The sequence below is a fragment of the Protopterus annectens genome, chromosome 11.part0 (assembly GCF_019279795.1).
Source record: "Protopterus annectens isolate FY-2018-M chromosome 11.part0, PAN1.0, whole genome shotgun sequence".
In the NCBI taxonomy this organism is placed as follows: domain Eukaryota; kingdom Metazoa; phylum Chordata; order Ceratodontiformes; family Protopteridae; genus Protopterus; species Protopterus annectens.
Genome location: NC_056745.1, coordinates 957,456,643 through 957,475,432, shown reverse-complemented (window position 1 = coordinate 957,475,432; position 18,790 = coordinate 957,456,643).

Here is an 18,790-nt window from a genome sequence, read left to right as displayed (position 1 = left end):
GACACTACACGGTAAACAAATGTAAATAAATAAATGAATAAGCAAAATATCATCTCCACTATCTAAAGTGTTATAAGTGAAAGTGTATATAATGGGAAGTGGAACAACAGTAAAACTGTATGGAATAGCCTGTATTAGAACCCAAAACCATGTGTATGGTAGTCTTACACTTACACCTGTTGCCACAAGAATGTTGAAATAACATTTGCTTTTTTTTTCAGTTCATTGTTATAAACTGTTCTGTCACAACAATAAAAATAAAAAGCCAAAAAAATAAAAATACGACCAACTAGAAAAACAATAAATGCCAGATGAACGTTCCAAATACCCAAGAATATATTGTTGTAAGCGCTTTCGTTCATTCACCATACACCATGAACTTCTTCAGACAACATTACCAAAGATTCCATACAATATAATACCCTAACAATTAAACAATTAATAATTCAATTACTATAAAGAAGCCTTTCTTTTAAGCATTCAAAGCTAAAATATACAAATACTAGAATCCTTCATTAACAAGTACTAAATATATTGCTGTTAAAAGCTAAATTCATAATTCCTTCCACATTATATTAAAACAGAAAAAGAAAAACACAATGATACAATAATTATGTTACTCTATTTATACACAATATAATAAAATTATTTACATATAAAAACATAAACCATGTGTTGGTAAAATTTGATTTTATCAAAATTGCATAATAAAATGTATGATAAGTGGACATATTCTCTTATTTTATCTTTCGGATCATTTTAGTTTTAGAATACATTTAATGGAGCGATATTCATTTAGCCCTGGTGGGGCATAGGCATTGTTTTTTATTTGCCATTTTAACTCACATTCCTCTAACTTTAGTTCCCAGAGCCCACCTCTAATGTTCTTACTAAATTGTTCAATTATGGTAAATTCAAATTTGTGTGTAGGATTTCCCCTATGTGTTTTGCCAGTGCATTCGTCCCAGTTTTTTTACCAGTATGGTATTGATGTTCATAAATTCTTTGCTTGAATACCCGCTCAGTTTTTCGTATGTAAAAACATTTACGTTGCTGGCATAGTGCAAGATACAGCACTCCTGTTGTTTCATAATTGAACCTCCCTCTTATTTTATATGTTCTGCCATGAATGTTGAACTGTTTTCCAACTTTTATATATTTACAATAATTACATTATCCACACTTTCTCATGCCCCAATTCCCATTCCCTATCTGGTTTTTACTTTATAAAAGATTTTTTCAAATTGAGGCCCTTTCTATATATCACATGAGGCCTGTCGCCTAAGTTTTTAAATATATCACTGTCTTCAGGGTCAAGCCCCCCTGCATCCCCCATACCCCCCTACTTGTATATACAAACTCCAATTCACACTACACTTAGGAAAGGGCACATTTCCTGATCCCCACTATAGTGCGATCTGCACTACATTGTCGAACCTTGCTATAGTGAATGTTCACTTATTGTAAGGTTCGACAATGCAGTGATCGCAATTCCGGTTCTGCTACCTGAGTTTTGCACATTGGTGGATTGCACATAGTGCGATCGACAATGTGATAGTAAACTCATGTATATATATATATATATATATATATATATATATATATGTGTGTGTGTGTGTGTGTGTGTGTGTGTGTGTGTGTGTGTGTGTGTGTGTGTGTTGATTAGCAAAGGCTTTTACATTTTTATCTGTATGTATTAGAAGTGTGGCATGGACATGTTTGTCAAGGCATTTCACAGATTTACATGACTGGCAATACCTTACCATGGAATGTTCTGTGTAAAATCTGTAGGCATATTTCAAGGGCAGTTCATTTAATAGCACTTTTAGCATTTTCAAAGATGGCTTGTTAGAAAAATGTGTAATTTGCTTCTTCCTTTGTGAGTAGGGGATCAGAAATGCATTTCTGTTATGGCACCGATGATATGTTGCTGTTGTTAATCTTCTTTTTTTGCATCCAGCCTGTTGTTCATATTTTAGCAACCTTTTACTTCCTTACATGACTAAGTAACAACATGCAAGGGCATTCCAGTCATTCTTATTATTACACAATACACTCCAGGTTCAACACTTACCGTGTAAATCCATCAGTTGCAACAGTTTTAGTTCAGAGCTGACACTGTCTGATGCAAGCAGTACACAGCCAATACATGGGATGGTAAAGGTTGTGACAGTTGCTTGGAATCAATGTTACTATGTATGTGTATGGGAGGAAGGTTTTAGGCCCTTAGATGGTAAGTGAGAGAGCTATGCTTTGTATTTTAACTAATGCAAGTGCATATTGAGCACATCTATGTCTGTCTACACCCACAGCAGCTGCTGCTTCCCCATCTGACTCTTCACCTGTGTGTGGTTGTGGTGACCTTGGTATTGGTGGTGGGATGTCTGCTCCTTCCCCTTCTTGATCCTGCAGAAGCTGTTTTCCCAGGATGATGTTGTATAGCATGGCACAAACTGTGAATATTTCAGTACATGATCATGGATTGCACTGCAGATCTCCACCAGATGTATCTAGGCACTGGAACTGTGACTTCAGCAGCCATAACACACTCTCTATATTTCTGGTTTGAGGGTATGCCTCATTACTGCATTCTTCAGCAGGTGTGTCTGCATTTCTGATGGGTGTTATGAGCCACAGTTCCAGTACATAACTTGCACCCCTTAGTAAATGACCCTGTGAGATATCCCCCCTAGTGATTATCTGATACAGTTGGGAAGTGTGCCAGATATGTGAGTCATGGGAACTGCCAGAGTTGCCAGCAGATGCATTCAAGATGATTCCCTTGGCATCACACTTGACTTGGCAGTTAATAGAGTGGAAGCCCTTTCTATTAATGTAGAGCCTTCCCTCTTGCCTGGGTAGTGCATTAACTTCTACATGTGTGCAATCTATGGCACCCAGTTTTTCAGGCTAGTGAGGTAGAACTCCTTCATGGTTCTGTCTCTATCCTCAGGTGTATGGGGAAAATATATGTGGTCACTAGCATCCCGCAGCATAACATTCAAGAATTGATAGAGGATCCTGGATGTTAATGCCTGTGTCATCCCTTGAATGTCTCCTATTGGTCTCTGAAACGTAACTGTAGCTAAGATTCTAAATACTATACATACCTTTGTTTCCACTAGGATGGTTTCCTCTCTATTTATCCTGGCTGTGGGATGAGGATGACAGAGGTTGCAGAGTTCCTGTTGTGTGTCCCTATCCACCCTATAGCACTCTACAATTTTCACTTCATGTAGATTGCGATAAGTTACCCAGGGTCAGAAAACTCTTCTCATTCTTGGCCTTGGTCTATTAGCAGCAGCAGCAGCATAGACTTTAGCCTGTTGCACATATACACCGTCCAAGGTGGGAACTACTGGTTGATAGCGTATTGTGTTTTTATCTGATCAGAATGCAGGTTTAAGTTTATAAAAGTCTTTCATCCTGCTAGTATAAAAGCAACAGCAGCCCTAACATTGTTTCTGTGTATACTACTTTCCATGGAAGTATCCCAATAGGTATTAGAATTTGCAGGTAAAACCAATACTGAGTCCACACGGTTGCTTTATAGCTTGTTGAATAGCTCCTCCATCTTGAATTGGTTGATTAGCATACAATTCAGCTGCTTTTGCTGTAATTTGCATGTCACAGTGTTTACTTTGTTTGTGTGGTGGTGCTCGGCTCTACACACTGTGTAGAGCTACTTAATGAATCCAAAACAGTGAGCAAGCATGTGCACATTGGACTGCGACATGCACATGATGTAAACAGACTATGTAGGCTTTATTGAATCTGGCAGATTGTCTTTTTTTGCAACTATCTGTCAGTCTATCAATCTACGTATCTATTCACAGAGAATTTTAATGTAGACATTCAACTAGCATATCTTTTGGGTGAGTGAGGAGAAACTAATGTACTCAGAGAATTTGCACAAAGACACAGAGATAATACAAACCCACACAGAGATAATACAAACTCACTCAGAGACAGAATTTGTGCCTGGTTGAGTCTGTGTACAGAGTTGTATCCTAAATGCTTGTGAACTTTTTGAGATTTGTTTCAGAGTTTCTTTGTGCCTGGCTTGGACACCTGTGAACACAAGATTTGGATTACTTCTAAAATCATCTTGTCTACAAAGCTGATATAAGTATATTTTTGTTCTTGCTCTGTTTCAGTGATGTGTAACCCTTCTGTGCTGCATTTATTTATATGGTTGAATTTATCACTGTTTTTCAGCCTGCACTTGTTAAAGAAACTCCTTCTGTTTGTTACTGTACTGTTCTTAGGTTGTTTTAACACTATTCTGATATTTCCCAACCTCCTCTGATACTGCAAAAGCTGTTCTGAGTGAGTCTGCCAAAATATTTCTAAGTTTTGCAAAGCTGTTGTGTGTTGTGAGCATTTCTCAGAGTTAGTGAACTTATTTCCAAGGATTCCTGATATTGAAGGAATTCTTACTTCTGTTTTAAAGTATTTGTTACTGCACATGAGCTCAAATCCAGTTTGTTTTACATTGAAAGAGTTCTTTTGCACTCTGGTGGGAGCAGAGAGCTAAAGTCAACCCGTCCAAGGTGGGAACTACTGGTTGATAGCGTATTGTGTTTTTATCTGATCAGAATGCAGGTTTAAGTTTATAAAAGTCTTTCATCCTGCTAGTATAAAAGCCTTACATTTTTGTAAGGGCATGCTCATTTAATCAGAGCTTCCCTGTGCCTGGTTTGCACACCTGTGAATACAAAACTTAGATTGCCTCTAAAATCACCTGGCCTACAAAGCTGATATAACTATATTTGCCTGTACTTGCTCTAACTGTTTCAGTAATATTTAACACTTCTTTGCTGCATTTATTTATTTGGCTGATGGGCAAATGCAGTTCCTTATGCTTTCATGGCAATAAACCTCTCCGGTTTAAAATGGTCTATAGGATATGCTCTCCATAGTTTCCCACTGTTTACAGCTGATTGAAGAGCTTCCAGTTTGTGCAGAGGGTGGTACCACTGCAGGTCATCTAATAGTATACTAATAAACATTGTCACTTTGACCTTTAATCCTTTCTCCCTTACTTCTTCCTATCTATAAATTGTGTTTCCTTGCCTTACATAATATAGACTAGATTTAGACCGGCTGAATCTAGACTGTTTGGTATCACTGTGGTCTTAAACCAGCCATCTTACATTAAGAGGGCCTCCCTGCACCCTTCTGGCAAAAGTGTGCAGCTCAGGACCCAGTGTTGTTGGGAATTGCTGGAGAAAGGCTCAGTTTTGGGCTATTCCATTGGTAGTTGTATTAAAACTGTTTAAATCTGCCTGTATATAAGCCTCATGTTTGTGTGGGTTTGTGCTCATTTGCTGGAACTGCTCAACATTTGGAAACTTTAGCCAGAGGACTGGTGTGCATCTCCACTTAAATTCAACTCAACCACTTAAGAAAACTGAAAAATAAGCATATTTTAAGCCAGTACTGCACATTGTTAATTGCATTTTAATGAATTGTTGCTTCATTTTTGCTGTTTGTCATTAAGTCCAGCTAGCCCACTTTCTTCACAAATACCCATTCAAAAAAATCCTGCCACAATGGACAGGCAGTTTTCCATCATTTCTCCTGCCAACTTGATTGATATGGGTATCTTGAAGCAACATAGCAATTGCTTCATATATACTGGCAATCATTTACTTCTAAAGCAAACTAGCACCCTATGTTAGTGATGCAAATACATTTAATACGTTTTGGAATTGGAGTCAGTTCTCTTATGTAAAAACAAACTAGACATCCAACAGGATGTCAGCACACAGACTTCACCTCTCATGCAAACTTCACCTCTCACAAAATAAGGTCACAGCACATAAACCCACATACGTGGAGGTACTCATTAAAAGCCTACCTTAAAGAACAGAGACCTCCCAAATGCACACCACATAAACTCACCAGTAAGCATAAAGAAACCACTACACATATCAACAAACACATCCATGTCTCAAAAAATTAGCCCCTTACACATCAAATGTCTTGGTCATACATGACTCCATAGTGAGACACACACACATGTCTCCCTCACCAGACTGGACAAGAAGAAGGTCATAGTCAGCTGCCTATCAGGTGCCAGGATCCAACAAATCATGCATGCACTCAGGTCAGTACCATTATGACTCTGTCATAGTCCATGTTAGAGTGAATGACTTGAGACGTACCTCTCTTGACTATATGTATAGAGACATGATTGAACTCTCTGATTATGTGTCCCAGACAGGTATGTCCCAACACTAAGCAGCATCCAACCCTCACCTAGGATGATGCCACACTATAAATAAAATAGGCTGACTTCAACAATTGACTTAGCTGCTGGTGTCATTCTAGAGGGATCCAGTATACGTCAGCCTGGGAGGATATGGTAGACAGATCTCACCACTTTCCGAGATGATCTGCACATATCCCCCCAGGCTTTCAGATACTGTCAAAGGCCCTTGCCTCCCTCATAATGACTTATTTAGGCAATGTCAAAACAACAAATTTTCCAGCATAACAAAATCTAATTAAGACAAACTCAGGGTTGTGCTGCTTAATGCTAGGAGTTTAAACATGAAACTGTACGCCCTGGAAGCGTTCCTCACCTTGGAGGATGCTGATCTCTGTGCAGTTACTGAGACATGGTTCAAGGCCACTGAGAGCACCCCAGCTGTGCAAGGCTATGATGCCTTCCACATGTTCAAACCTCAAAATGAGCATGAAAGAACCAAAGGTGGAGGTGTATCCATCCTCATTAAAGCCTAATCAAACAGCATGACTCTTTCAAACTACTCCATATCCAATTAACTATTTGGGAAAGTGCCATACCACATCATTGCTAGCTATAGATCCCCCACCATGAATCAGACACACCACTTACCTCAATTTATTGGAATCCATTGCCATAAAACCCAGCACCTTAGTCATGGAAGATTTCAACTATCCTTCAGTAGACTGGGGAACATACATGAGCAAAAACATGCTCACCCAGTGGTTCCTGGACTTGGTTAACACAAATGCTCTGGAACGCAGATGGGTCTATATTATAACATCAAAGTCTGAAAACTTTGAATGTTATAATATCGAACCAATTCAATCGAAACACCAGAAAACCGAACAGTCAGAATAGCTAATTTTTTCCCATGGAAAAAATATGCTGTTCCGACAAACATACACACAACTCAAGCACACCGAAATAAATGATCCACACACATACACTTCAGAAAACCCTACACTAAACCAGACATACACCACTAGCTATCCACTTACCTTAACTCAACCCTAACCCTAAGGTTCCTAACTATTGCACACTCATCTTACCCACACCCTAACCCTAACTCACCTACCCCACCCTAACTCTCATGTCCACACAATCACACATTTACCTGACCCACGCCCTAACCCTAACTCACCTAACCCATGCCCAATCACACACTCACCTTCATTTGCACACTTATCTTAACCCGGTCCGTAAGCTTTGCTCCACAGTTGAGGAAATAGCAAAGCTGCAGAAATGGCCCACTGAATACTTTCCCTAGGAAAGTATTTGGTGTTCTGCAGCTTCGCTATTTCAAGCATTTGCTCTACTGGGTTTGGTATTATAACATTCTAAGTTTTTAGACTTTGATGTTATAATATAGACCCCACATAGTCTGCACCTCCACTAGGGCCTCTAATGTTTTGGACATAGTACTCACCAACATGGGGGTCACTGTACTTTGCCATGTGTAGTGCCCTCCCTGGTTAGGTGAGATCACAAATCATAGTCTCGTTGAAAGTAGCTACTGGAACTGATACCCTCACAGGGGCAAAAATTATAAAAAGCTTCACTAAAGCTAACTACAAAGTACTAAGTCATGGTATAAAAAGCTTTATACCACCCACAGTCGCAGACACCAATGATCACTATGCAGAGGTGTATGCAAATATTCTGTACAAACACTTAAAGTCGCTGCATAAACTCTGCTGTACCTGACTGCATCAAAACCAAGTCTTGCCCTAAAAACAACCCATCATGGTAGATTCAAGTACTAAGAGATTATATAACAGAAGGAAGAAACAGTTCTCCAAATGCAAGAGGAATATCACTCTTCAGAGGAAGAGTTCTCTCCTAAGCCTAAACAGGAAAATCAGAAATCTTCTAAAGTCTTCTATTTTTTTTAGACATCTTTATTGAATCATTGTGACATAGGCAAATTTAGATTCATATAAAAATAATCAAACTATATTAACATAACAAACATTATACTTCACATATATTGATATATATATATCATATAACCTAAGCAACATTAGATACATTATTCAAGTCCTGCATTTTTAAAAAAGAAACACGAAACATCTTTATTAAACCATCAATTACTACATGGGCAATCATACATTTATATAAATGAAAACAAACCACACTGATACACTTCTAGTTGCAAGCATGTTACATCACTTATAATCTACCCAATCTTTCTCACTCAAACATTACATAGCTCATTTAATTCATTCCACCTTTTAAACCTCATTCCCACAATTCCCATTTTTTTCCTATGTAGTGTTCTAAAGCAAATTGTGAAACTAAAATCACATCCTTAGCCAAAGATAAACATAAGGCATTCTTTATAGTGAGAGACTTATCTGAAAATAAATAGGTTAACCTTCATTGAAGTGAAGAGTTGGTCACTATTTACACCGTTGGTCATGAGTACAGTTATTTACACTATGAGGTTAATTACTTCTGAACCATGGCAGAAGCTACAAACTATTTTTATTTATAAACATGCTAAGATTATCCTTAGAAAGCTCGTTTGAGATATCTACTCCAAAGAATAAACAGCTATGTGGGAAAAAGTATATTTCTTGGTATGTATTGCTCATAATGTTATCTTGTTTGATTGCAGTATGCATTTTCACTGCAGTGTGTTATTTAAAGTATTTTGCGTTTGAATACTCAAACATTCTAGTTAGAAAGAAAATAAAGCTTGTGTCTTTTGGTGTTTCATATGAAATAGAAGAAGTTAATTACATTTGAAATATGAAAAGCTCTAGAGAATAATATTTTTTATAAATATTCCATAGTTCTCCTGAGAAAACTTGTTGAACCACCATACAAGATATAATTTTATACTAGTTCACCCACCTCCTTTTGCTTTTTAAACTCAGTGGCTTTGTAGTTGTCTTCCCCTGATTAATTTTGCAATGAAATTCCCCCCCAATAGTCAGTAACATAGCTAGAGTGGGGGGCAAGAGGGGCAACAGATCCAGGTGCAAAGTGTTGGGGTGCAATCATCTGATCCTTATTGCTCGTTAATGTAATACTGTCTTTTAAAAGCCAGTATTGCATTTGTGGTCAAACCTGAGTGCTGTAGCTCTCTGTGTATGATCTAATCTGTAGCAACTGCTTGATACGTTGTAGAAAACAGTTTTCTACAGTTTAAAAGTAAAAAAAAATAGAGTCTTCTTTTTCATTTAAAACCTGAGTAGTGTAGTTATCCTTCCAGGCAGAGTATAAACTGTAACAACTGTTTACAACATTAGTAGCAAGCAGTTTGATACTGTTTAAAAATATATATATTTTTTTAACTAAAACATGAGTGCCGAAACACTCTGTGCAGGCAGGTATAAACTGCAACAACTGCTTGCTACAGTTTAAAAGAAGAAATGCTTTTCTGTTTTTAATAAAATATGTTATAGGAGGGTAGGGGCAGTGCACAGAAGCTGGACCTGAATGTCTGGGCTGGGGAGGGGGGCATGTCATGCATTTGGTCACATGGTTGCTGTGCCAGTAAAAGGAGTGTCATTTTTTTCTGGGGGTGGTGCATAGATTTAACTGTAATAAGCTGATCACTTACAGCTTAATACAGTGAAGTGCTGCTTTTTTTCCCCTTTTTTTGCTCTTCACTTGAAGAGCTGACTGTGCTGGCCACTAGATCATAGCACCGGTCCAGGGCACTAACTGAACCAGCTACATAACTGCCACTCCTCATTCGCGTCCTTTTGTTAGTAAACACAAAAAAGCGCACTATTTCAACTATTTAAATTAATTTATCCATCACACCATCATGATGCAAAGACTCTAGAATACTGACTAGTTATAGATAATGGAAGAATTGTCCTCCTTACTGTTGTTACATGGCATGCCTCAGTCAACTCTGTTTTTGTTCTGATTCTGGATGTATACTGAGTTTAAATACTATTATCACTTATCCATGTTATTAGCTGACCTCAAAAAAAAATATATATATTGTTATCATGGAGGCCCACCCTGCATAAGATTTATCCCTAGCCATACTACAGCACTCAGTTTCCTGAGTTAGTGTACCCACTGTCCCACTGCCTCATGTTTACTGATAGCCCATGAATGATCTTAACAAATGCTGGCTTATTTAAGGTTACTGTGCTAATAGATATGAAAAACACTTTCATCATCCAGGCTTCTTCAGGCTTAGAATAGATTTCTGTTATAAGGATAGGCCTTGTATACTTTTGCTAATCATTTAACTTCAAATGTTGTCACATAATCTGTCAAATGATCTTATGAATTCAAACTGACAGCTGATTTCAAATGTTGTCATATGGCACATTGGATGAAGCTATTTCATGGCAGTTAAAATGGTTAAGTAATACACAATATGCTTAAACCAAAAATAATACTTATGTAAAATATATAACAATATATAGAAAAACCTGTATGTGTGTATATATATATATATATATATATATATATATATATATATATATGACAAAACATTTATATATATATATATATATATATATATATATATATATATATATATATATGACAAAACATTTATATATATATATATATATATATATATATATATATGACAAACATTTTAAGTTACCATATATTTAAAACTTAAAGGTACATAAAAATAATATAGTTTAAAACTTTCCCTGTAGTCAGTGTATCTGATTGTGCAAATACTTTAAATGAGGTGTTAGTGTTACTATATCATTTAGTCCAGGATATATATATATATATATATATATATATATATATATATATATAAGATTTAAATCTAAATATCCATTTCTGCTCTTCTTGCTTTGTTAGAAAAGTGATGTTACCACCTAATGGTTTGTGTATTATAGTTAAAATTAAAACCTTAAAGATATGTTTCTCATTTGTGGATTATATGTGTTTATATAGGGCATTGGCTGGAATTTGTCTTTTAATTTCTGAAAGATATTGTCCTATTCTTTTCTTCCGCTTTCTGTTCATTTTCCCAATATATATAATATGTTGCACATTCTCGGAATGTAGCTAGACTAGATTTTCAGAATTACAGTTTCCATAAGTTTGTAATATAAATTGTTTACATGTTACTGGATGTATGAAACTTTTTTTCAGTATTGATTAAAATACAATGTACACAGTTACCACATATGAAAGTACATGTTTCTGACTTTTAAAAGTGAAATGGTATTTGGGTTGCTCCTTACAGCATAATATATTTTTAAGATTGTTCTTTTATAACTATACATATGTTTTTTTCAAGACACGATTAAGTTCTGATTTATTAATTAAGATAGGCCAATAGTTTTGAATAATATTCTTGATGTCTGGGGTACTTCTATGATATGTTAAAATAAACCTACATTTCTGCATATTCAGGGTTGGAGTATGGATTTTTGGTAATGGATTACAAAATATAGGTCTAGCTGTATCTTTGCATTTATTTATTACCTCATCTTTGATTCTATCTACAGCTGCTCTTCTATAACCCCTAGGTCTGAGTTCTGCTGTAGAATTAACTCTTCATTTGTGGTCCTATCTTTGGTGTTTAGCCTTGTTATCCTAGTAAATTGATTTTGTACACTATTTTGATAAATATGTGGGGATGCATGCTTGACCTGTATAAGTAGCTGTTCATTCTTACTGACTTTCTATGCATAGATGTATCAGTCTTTAACAATTCATCCTTAGACAATGCTACATCAAGAAAATTGATCTTACTGGAAAATAATTCACTTTTAAATTTTAGAAAGTCAGTGGTTTCAGTGATGTATTTCTGAAAGTCGTTAAATTCATTTTCATTACCATGCAAAACTGTAAATAAATCTTCCACAAACTTTTATAAAAAATAATTTTTATATCTTTAAGGATTGGTGTCATTAAGTACATACTTCCTTTCTCAGTAGAACATCACTAAGTCGGCAAAGGTGTTTTTCATCTGGAGTTCCCATTGCCACACCTTTTACCTGATGGCATATTTTCTCTTGAAACACGAAGATGTTGTTAGTGAGTACCATTTAACAGTTTAAAAATCATTTGAATTTGAGTTGGGGTAAAGTCTGATTGTTGATGTAGAAAATCACAGATTTATTTAATTGCATATGTATTTGGGAGGGTCTATATCAGAACACTGAAGTATTAAAACTTTGAATGTCCTGATATCAAACACTATTCAGCGAACGCTAAGAATAGTGAAGCTGCAGATCAGCGAATTCCTTCCTCGGGAAAGAATTTGGTTGGCCGTTTCTGTAGCTTTGCTATTCTTAGCTCTGTGGTGGAAAGTTATGGGTTGGGTTCAGGTAAGTGTGTGATTGTTTGTACATTAGGGTTAGGGCATGGGTTAGGCATATGTGTGATAGTGACAGACTTTAGGGTTAGGGACGGTTTAAGTGAGTTAGGGTTAGGGCACGGGTTAAGTGAGTGTGTGATAGTGACGGACCTTAGGGTTAGGGTTTGGGTTAAGGTAAGTGGGTAGATAGTAGTGTATGTTTAGTTTAGTGTAGCATTAGATGTAGGAATTTAAGTGTATGAGTGTGGTTGCTGTTTCTTTGATGTGCTTGTGTTGTGTGTATGTGTTTCAGAGCAGTGAATTTTTTCCATGGGAAAAAAATTTGCTGTTCAGAATGTTCGATATTTTCATGTTTAGATGTTTTGGGGCCGATGAAATAGCGTTCGCTATTTTAATCTTTCGATAACATGATATAAATGCTATTTGGAATGACTGTAAATAATGAGTCCATATCTAAGGTGGCAAAGCAAAAGTCCTTGTAGATGTTTGATGTGGACCATTCAGAAAGTGCTCTTTTAAATGCAGTTAAGTCTTTATTTAAAAAAGTATAAGTGGCAGAGAATTTTTTTTTGAGTTCACAATCTAGGAATTTTGAGATGGGTTCCATTACCCATCCACAAGAAGAGACTATGGGTATGAGTGGGCTAAAAGAAATTGATTTATTCATTTTTGGGCCATATAAAAATGGAATCCTGGCATCCTGCATGCATAAATACTTTTAAAGTTGTTCATTAATACGTTCTCTTGTGAGTAGTTCTTGTAATTGTGGTGATGGAGGGCAGCCACGGTGGTGCAGTGGTTAGTATTGCTGCCTTACAGCAAGAGGTTCTCTGGTTCGATCCTCAGCTGGGGTGCCTTCTGTGCGGAGTCTGCATGTCCTCCCTGTGGTCATGTGGGTTTCCTCCGGGTGCTCTGGTTTCCTCCCACATCCAAAAGACATACTGCAAGTGGATTGGACACTCTAAATTGGCCCTAGGTGTGAGCGTGTGTGTGCCTTCTGTGGAAGGTTGGGTGCCGGGCTGGCAACTCTACACTGTAAAACTCCACTGCCAATCATGAGTGGACAAGGTGATCCACTGTGGTGACCCCTAACAAGGAAAAGAAGAAGAAGATTGAATTGATAATACCATTGACAAGGGGTCTGTCTATAGGTTTGTAGTCTGTTGTATTTAGTAGTTTGTTCATCATAATTATCTAGTAAGATTTCATCCATGACTACTGTTCCCCTCCTTTGTCCGCTGGTTTAATGACAAACATGGAAACTGTAATTCTGAAAATCTGGTTTATCTAACTACATGCAAAGAATGTGCAGCATATTACGCAGGAAAAATGAATAGAAAGCGGAAGAAAAGAATAGGACAATATCTTTCAGAAATTAAAAGACAAATTCCAACCAATACCCTATATAAACACATACAATTCAAAAATGAGAAACATATCTTTAAGTTTTTAATTTTAAGTGTAATATGGAAACCATTAAGAGTTGGTAATATCACTTTACTAACAGAGTAAGAAGAGCTCAAATGGATATTTAGATTTAAATCTCATATATATCCTGAGCTAGATGATATACTAACACTAGCACCTCACTTAAAGTATTTGCACAATCAGACACACTAACTACAGGGAAAGTTTTAAACAATATAATATGCATAATAAAGTATTTTTATATACCTTTAAGTTTTACATATATGGTAACTATTTTTAAAATGTTTTTATCATAACCATAATCCGTAACCACTAAACACACTTTAACAAATGCGCTTTAACCAAAAAACCACTTTCGTTAAAGCTTGTCAATAAAGAAAACACTACATTTAAGTTCACCCGCCCAGGTGGGGGGCTGTGCCCTCACAACCCCCTACTTTAATATTTTCCCTCCAAGACCACACTACAGTGGGGACTTATCCGCATCATAGTACGGCCTCGGCAACAGCATACTTATGCAAAAATGCTTCAGTGAAAAGCACTTTCACGTAAGTATGCTCACGCTTAATGGAGTCGGATGTTTGATCATTCGATCAAACGTCCTAGATATATATATATATATATATATATATATATATATATATATATACATACATACACACACACCTGTCTCTCTCTCTCTCTCTCTCTCTCTATATATATATATATATATATATATATATATATATATATACATACATACACACACACACACACACACACACACACACACCTGTTTTTTTATTACTTTTGATTTAAGCATGTTGTATATTAGTTAAGCACTTTGACTGCCATGAAATAGCCTCACCCAATGTGTCATATGACAACATTTGAAATCAGCTATCAGTTTGAATTCATAAGATCATGTGACAGCATTTGAAGTCAGCTGATTAACTAAAGTATGTAAGGCCTAACCTTATAATAGAAATATGCTTTATGCCTGAAGAAGCCTGGATGGTGAAAGCATTTTTTCTATGCACTAGCGCAGAAACCTTCAATAAACCAGCATTTGTTAAGATTGTTTATGGTTCCAGTTGCTTTTGTTTGCTGATGCATACCAATTCTACCTATGAGAGGCACATTTATTTATGTTAATTAGAGGCTACGTGATCTGTCCCAACCACATTAAACAGTGTCATACCACGACAACACCACATTACTCCAGCACCACAGTATTATTGCTATATATGTTAAGGTAGCAAAAAGGTATTGCTACAAACAAAATTCTGATACCAAACCAATGCCTATTTCTTCTGGGATTCACCTGTACTACAAGTCTGTACTCTTAAAGTGCCTTAATTTTAAAACAAATCCCAGAAATGCCTTAGTTTTTGGTGATTCCATTATAAGACACACAAGCATAACAATGATCTGCTTGAAAAAGGATTGGCTGACAGGTACCTCTCTGTTAATAATTCTAGTGATGTAACTTGAGCCCTGAGAGCCTTGCTCCACCCCAGGTATGATTATAAACCTGATGGTGTTCATAAGGAGGTCAACAGTCTTAAATATCCCACCAAGTAAGGGAGATGTGTAGATGGCATCCACTTGAAAAACAAAAAGGAAAAAAAATTGTAAGAGAAAAGCAAATATCAAACTTTGCTCTTCTCATAAAAACATCTTTTTGTGGGGAGGGAGGAAAGTCCTCTGTACTCCCTCCTCCAATATGGGAGGCAAGCCATCCATACACACCCCCCCTGAACTTATACCATCTCCATGATTGCTATACCTCAGAGAAAAGGTAATATTCCAGGAAATAACAATGTTGAACTTAGTATAAAAGAGTAATTGTTTTACCATTTAGTCTCAGTATTATGAGATTCACTGTAGCGAGTCTATACATTTCAAACAGTTATTGTACAGACACTTGACAAGGTCCTGGCACTGAGACGTATTAGCCCTTCACCAAAAATTATGCTTAAATTCAAAGGTAAAATCATTGTGTGATCAAATTGTATCATTGGTGAGGGGTCCAGTGTGGTAATACATAGAATGAAATAATAACAACCCCCCCCCCATGCTATGCCAGGGATCACCTCTCATCCCTCAGAGTTTGCATACTGGATAAAAATTGCTACTCCTATGCTGCCTTTTTTTAGACAAAGTTCACCTTATGGACATCTTGGTATGGGAAACTCCAATCAAGATGATATTAACATAGAACTGTTGAATGGCAGAGGCTCAAAATATATATTGTCTGAACGTGAGGCTTTGCTTACTCTTGAAGACATCAGAAATTGAGTAATTACAGAGATTTTTTTCTCTTTCTAGAGTATCATGGCCCACTATCTGTTCCAGGGTGCAGTAACTATCATACATGTAGATCCACTGGCAACTGCATGGGAATATCTTTGCCTATGCATAGCTCCATTGTCTCTTGCCAGGTTCCACATGCTATTAATGTCGCACTGGTCGAAGTCCTAGTAAAATTCAATAAAATTAATTCTAGCATTATTAGACAATTGTAAAATAGCATCTATAATTCAGAGAATACAGATGATCTTAACCAGTTGTAAAAGTTAATAAGCCAAATATCTTTTTTATGGGGAATCACTGTGATCCACACATAAACATCTCTTCACCAGAGCTGTCAGTTTTCTAGATCTTTCCCTCTATAACATATTTCCCAGTTGCATCACTCCAATCATTATCCTCTCCCTAGTTGAATCTGATCATCTCACTCTGACTTCCTCACTGAAAACACACCAGTTCAGCTTTCTAAAAGGCAAATCATGTCTGCTGAACAAGGTTGAGTTCTTCAAAAGGGCAAATGAGGCTATGAACAAAGGCCTTCAATGGTATCCTCCATGTTAAGATTATAGACAAACTCTCCCAGCTCAGCATAAATTCCTAAATAGTTCAGTAGATAACTAGCTTATTATCTGATAGGACCCATACTGTTATGGTCAGGGGGTATTTTTTTGAAACTGAAAAACATCCTCAGTGATGTCCAACAAGGTTCTATCCTTGGCCTCCTCAGCCATGACATATACTTGTCTGACATGATAGCTGATATCAAGGGACCATGTCTAATCCTGTTTTCTGATTGGGGGGAGGGTTACAAAATCTCATTCTAATATTCTGTTTTTCCATCAAGTGCGGAATCAAAAATTGTTGGTGTGTTAATCATGTGCTTATCTTTAGTGTTAAAACATGAGGTATTCTTTTCCTTTGGTAAATTCACCATTGTCACTACATACCTTATAGGTAACAATATTGTTTGACTATCTCCTGCTATTTGCTGATGCAGTCTTAAAAATGTACGATAGTAGATGAATCCATATGTCAAACTCATTTACTTTATTTATGACTGTAGGTAATTTCTGTATAAATACTCAGACAAAGAGTGCTTCATTCGTGAATGAGAGAGGTACAGTTGTGCAAAGGAATGTTTATTCATTGCACCTGATTAAAAAAAAAAACGTATTCCCTTCTCACACACATCATGTTTTTTCCTGTATGAGGAAACATTTAATGGATTTTCCATGTGGAGATCAAACCCCCTCACACCCTGAATTTATGTACACCAATTCCATGGTCACAAGATAATGGGGAAAGGGATAAACTCCTCAAAACAGAGCACATCAGTCTCAAGCCAGTAGAAGTCTCACTATCACATAGAACCCTACCTGTGAGGGGGGGCAATAAAACAGCCAGCTATGATAAAGCAGTAGGCATCTGATCTGGTGCTCATTGTGCAAATGTGGGAAAATCACATTTCAGTGGGTGTAACTTTTTCCTCACTGTATTTTTTTTTTGACAGAGTTGAGATCATACACAAGTGGTATGTTCCAAATTATATTTTATAATATTTTTTAATGGTACAGTTCTGTATTTCTATATGTGGCAATTAAGCAAACAGTTCCAGTCTTCTAATGCAAGCAATAGTTTAGAACTTAACAAATATTGCACCATACAAGTGCATGATATATTAATGTATGTGTGTTTGTGTTGGTGTAAATGTGCATGTGTGTGTATGTATGCACATATGTATCTGCCAGTGTCAATATCTGTGTCTGTGTATCTTTTTGTCTTTTTGACTTAGAGAAATAGAGCAAGATAGCTAAAGAGAGTCATCATATGTATGTAAGCTTGTCTGTATGTGTTTCCACATGCTTGGGTTATGTGTGTACAGGAGCTGAAATGTGTTAGCATATCATAACTCTCAACCTGTAAGCACAAGAAATCTGGACAATGCCAAATATAATGGGGAGACAAAGGCCCAAAAATAGGAGTCATTTTTAAATATTGCTCTTATAAGCGTAGAATGTTAATATACGAACATGTTTTGGAATAGTATGTGTTTTCTGAAGGATATGAATTCTGAAAATCAAATGTCTGTTATTATTTTGTGACATCAGTCTTCAATAATTTGCCTGAAAACCACTAATTTAATGAGAGTCAGACCAAAAGTAAGAGGCAAAAATCTAGACATTTTGGGAAAATCTGGACAGTTTTGGGGTATGTGGCATATGTGTATGTTGTGTGTGCACAGTTGCTAAAATTATTACCAGAACTTAGTTAAGATAATTATGCACACAAGTACAGGCACAGGTTTTGCAAATAGTGTGTGAATTGTTTGAGAGGACTTCAAGAAATAAAATGGCAAATAAAGTTTGGCCTTTGGATATAGAAATTTAATACTTTATTTATTTATTTTTTTAATAGCTGTGTTATTATTGCTGGCTATTTTTATGGCATACTGAAAACATTAAAAAAACACTGTAAGAAACTTCTCTGTGTGAAAGTTTTTCAATTCCTGAATGTATTGTTAATCATATATTAAAAAAGCAGAAAAAATA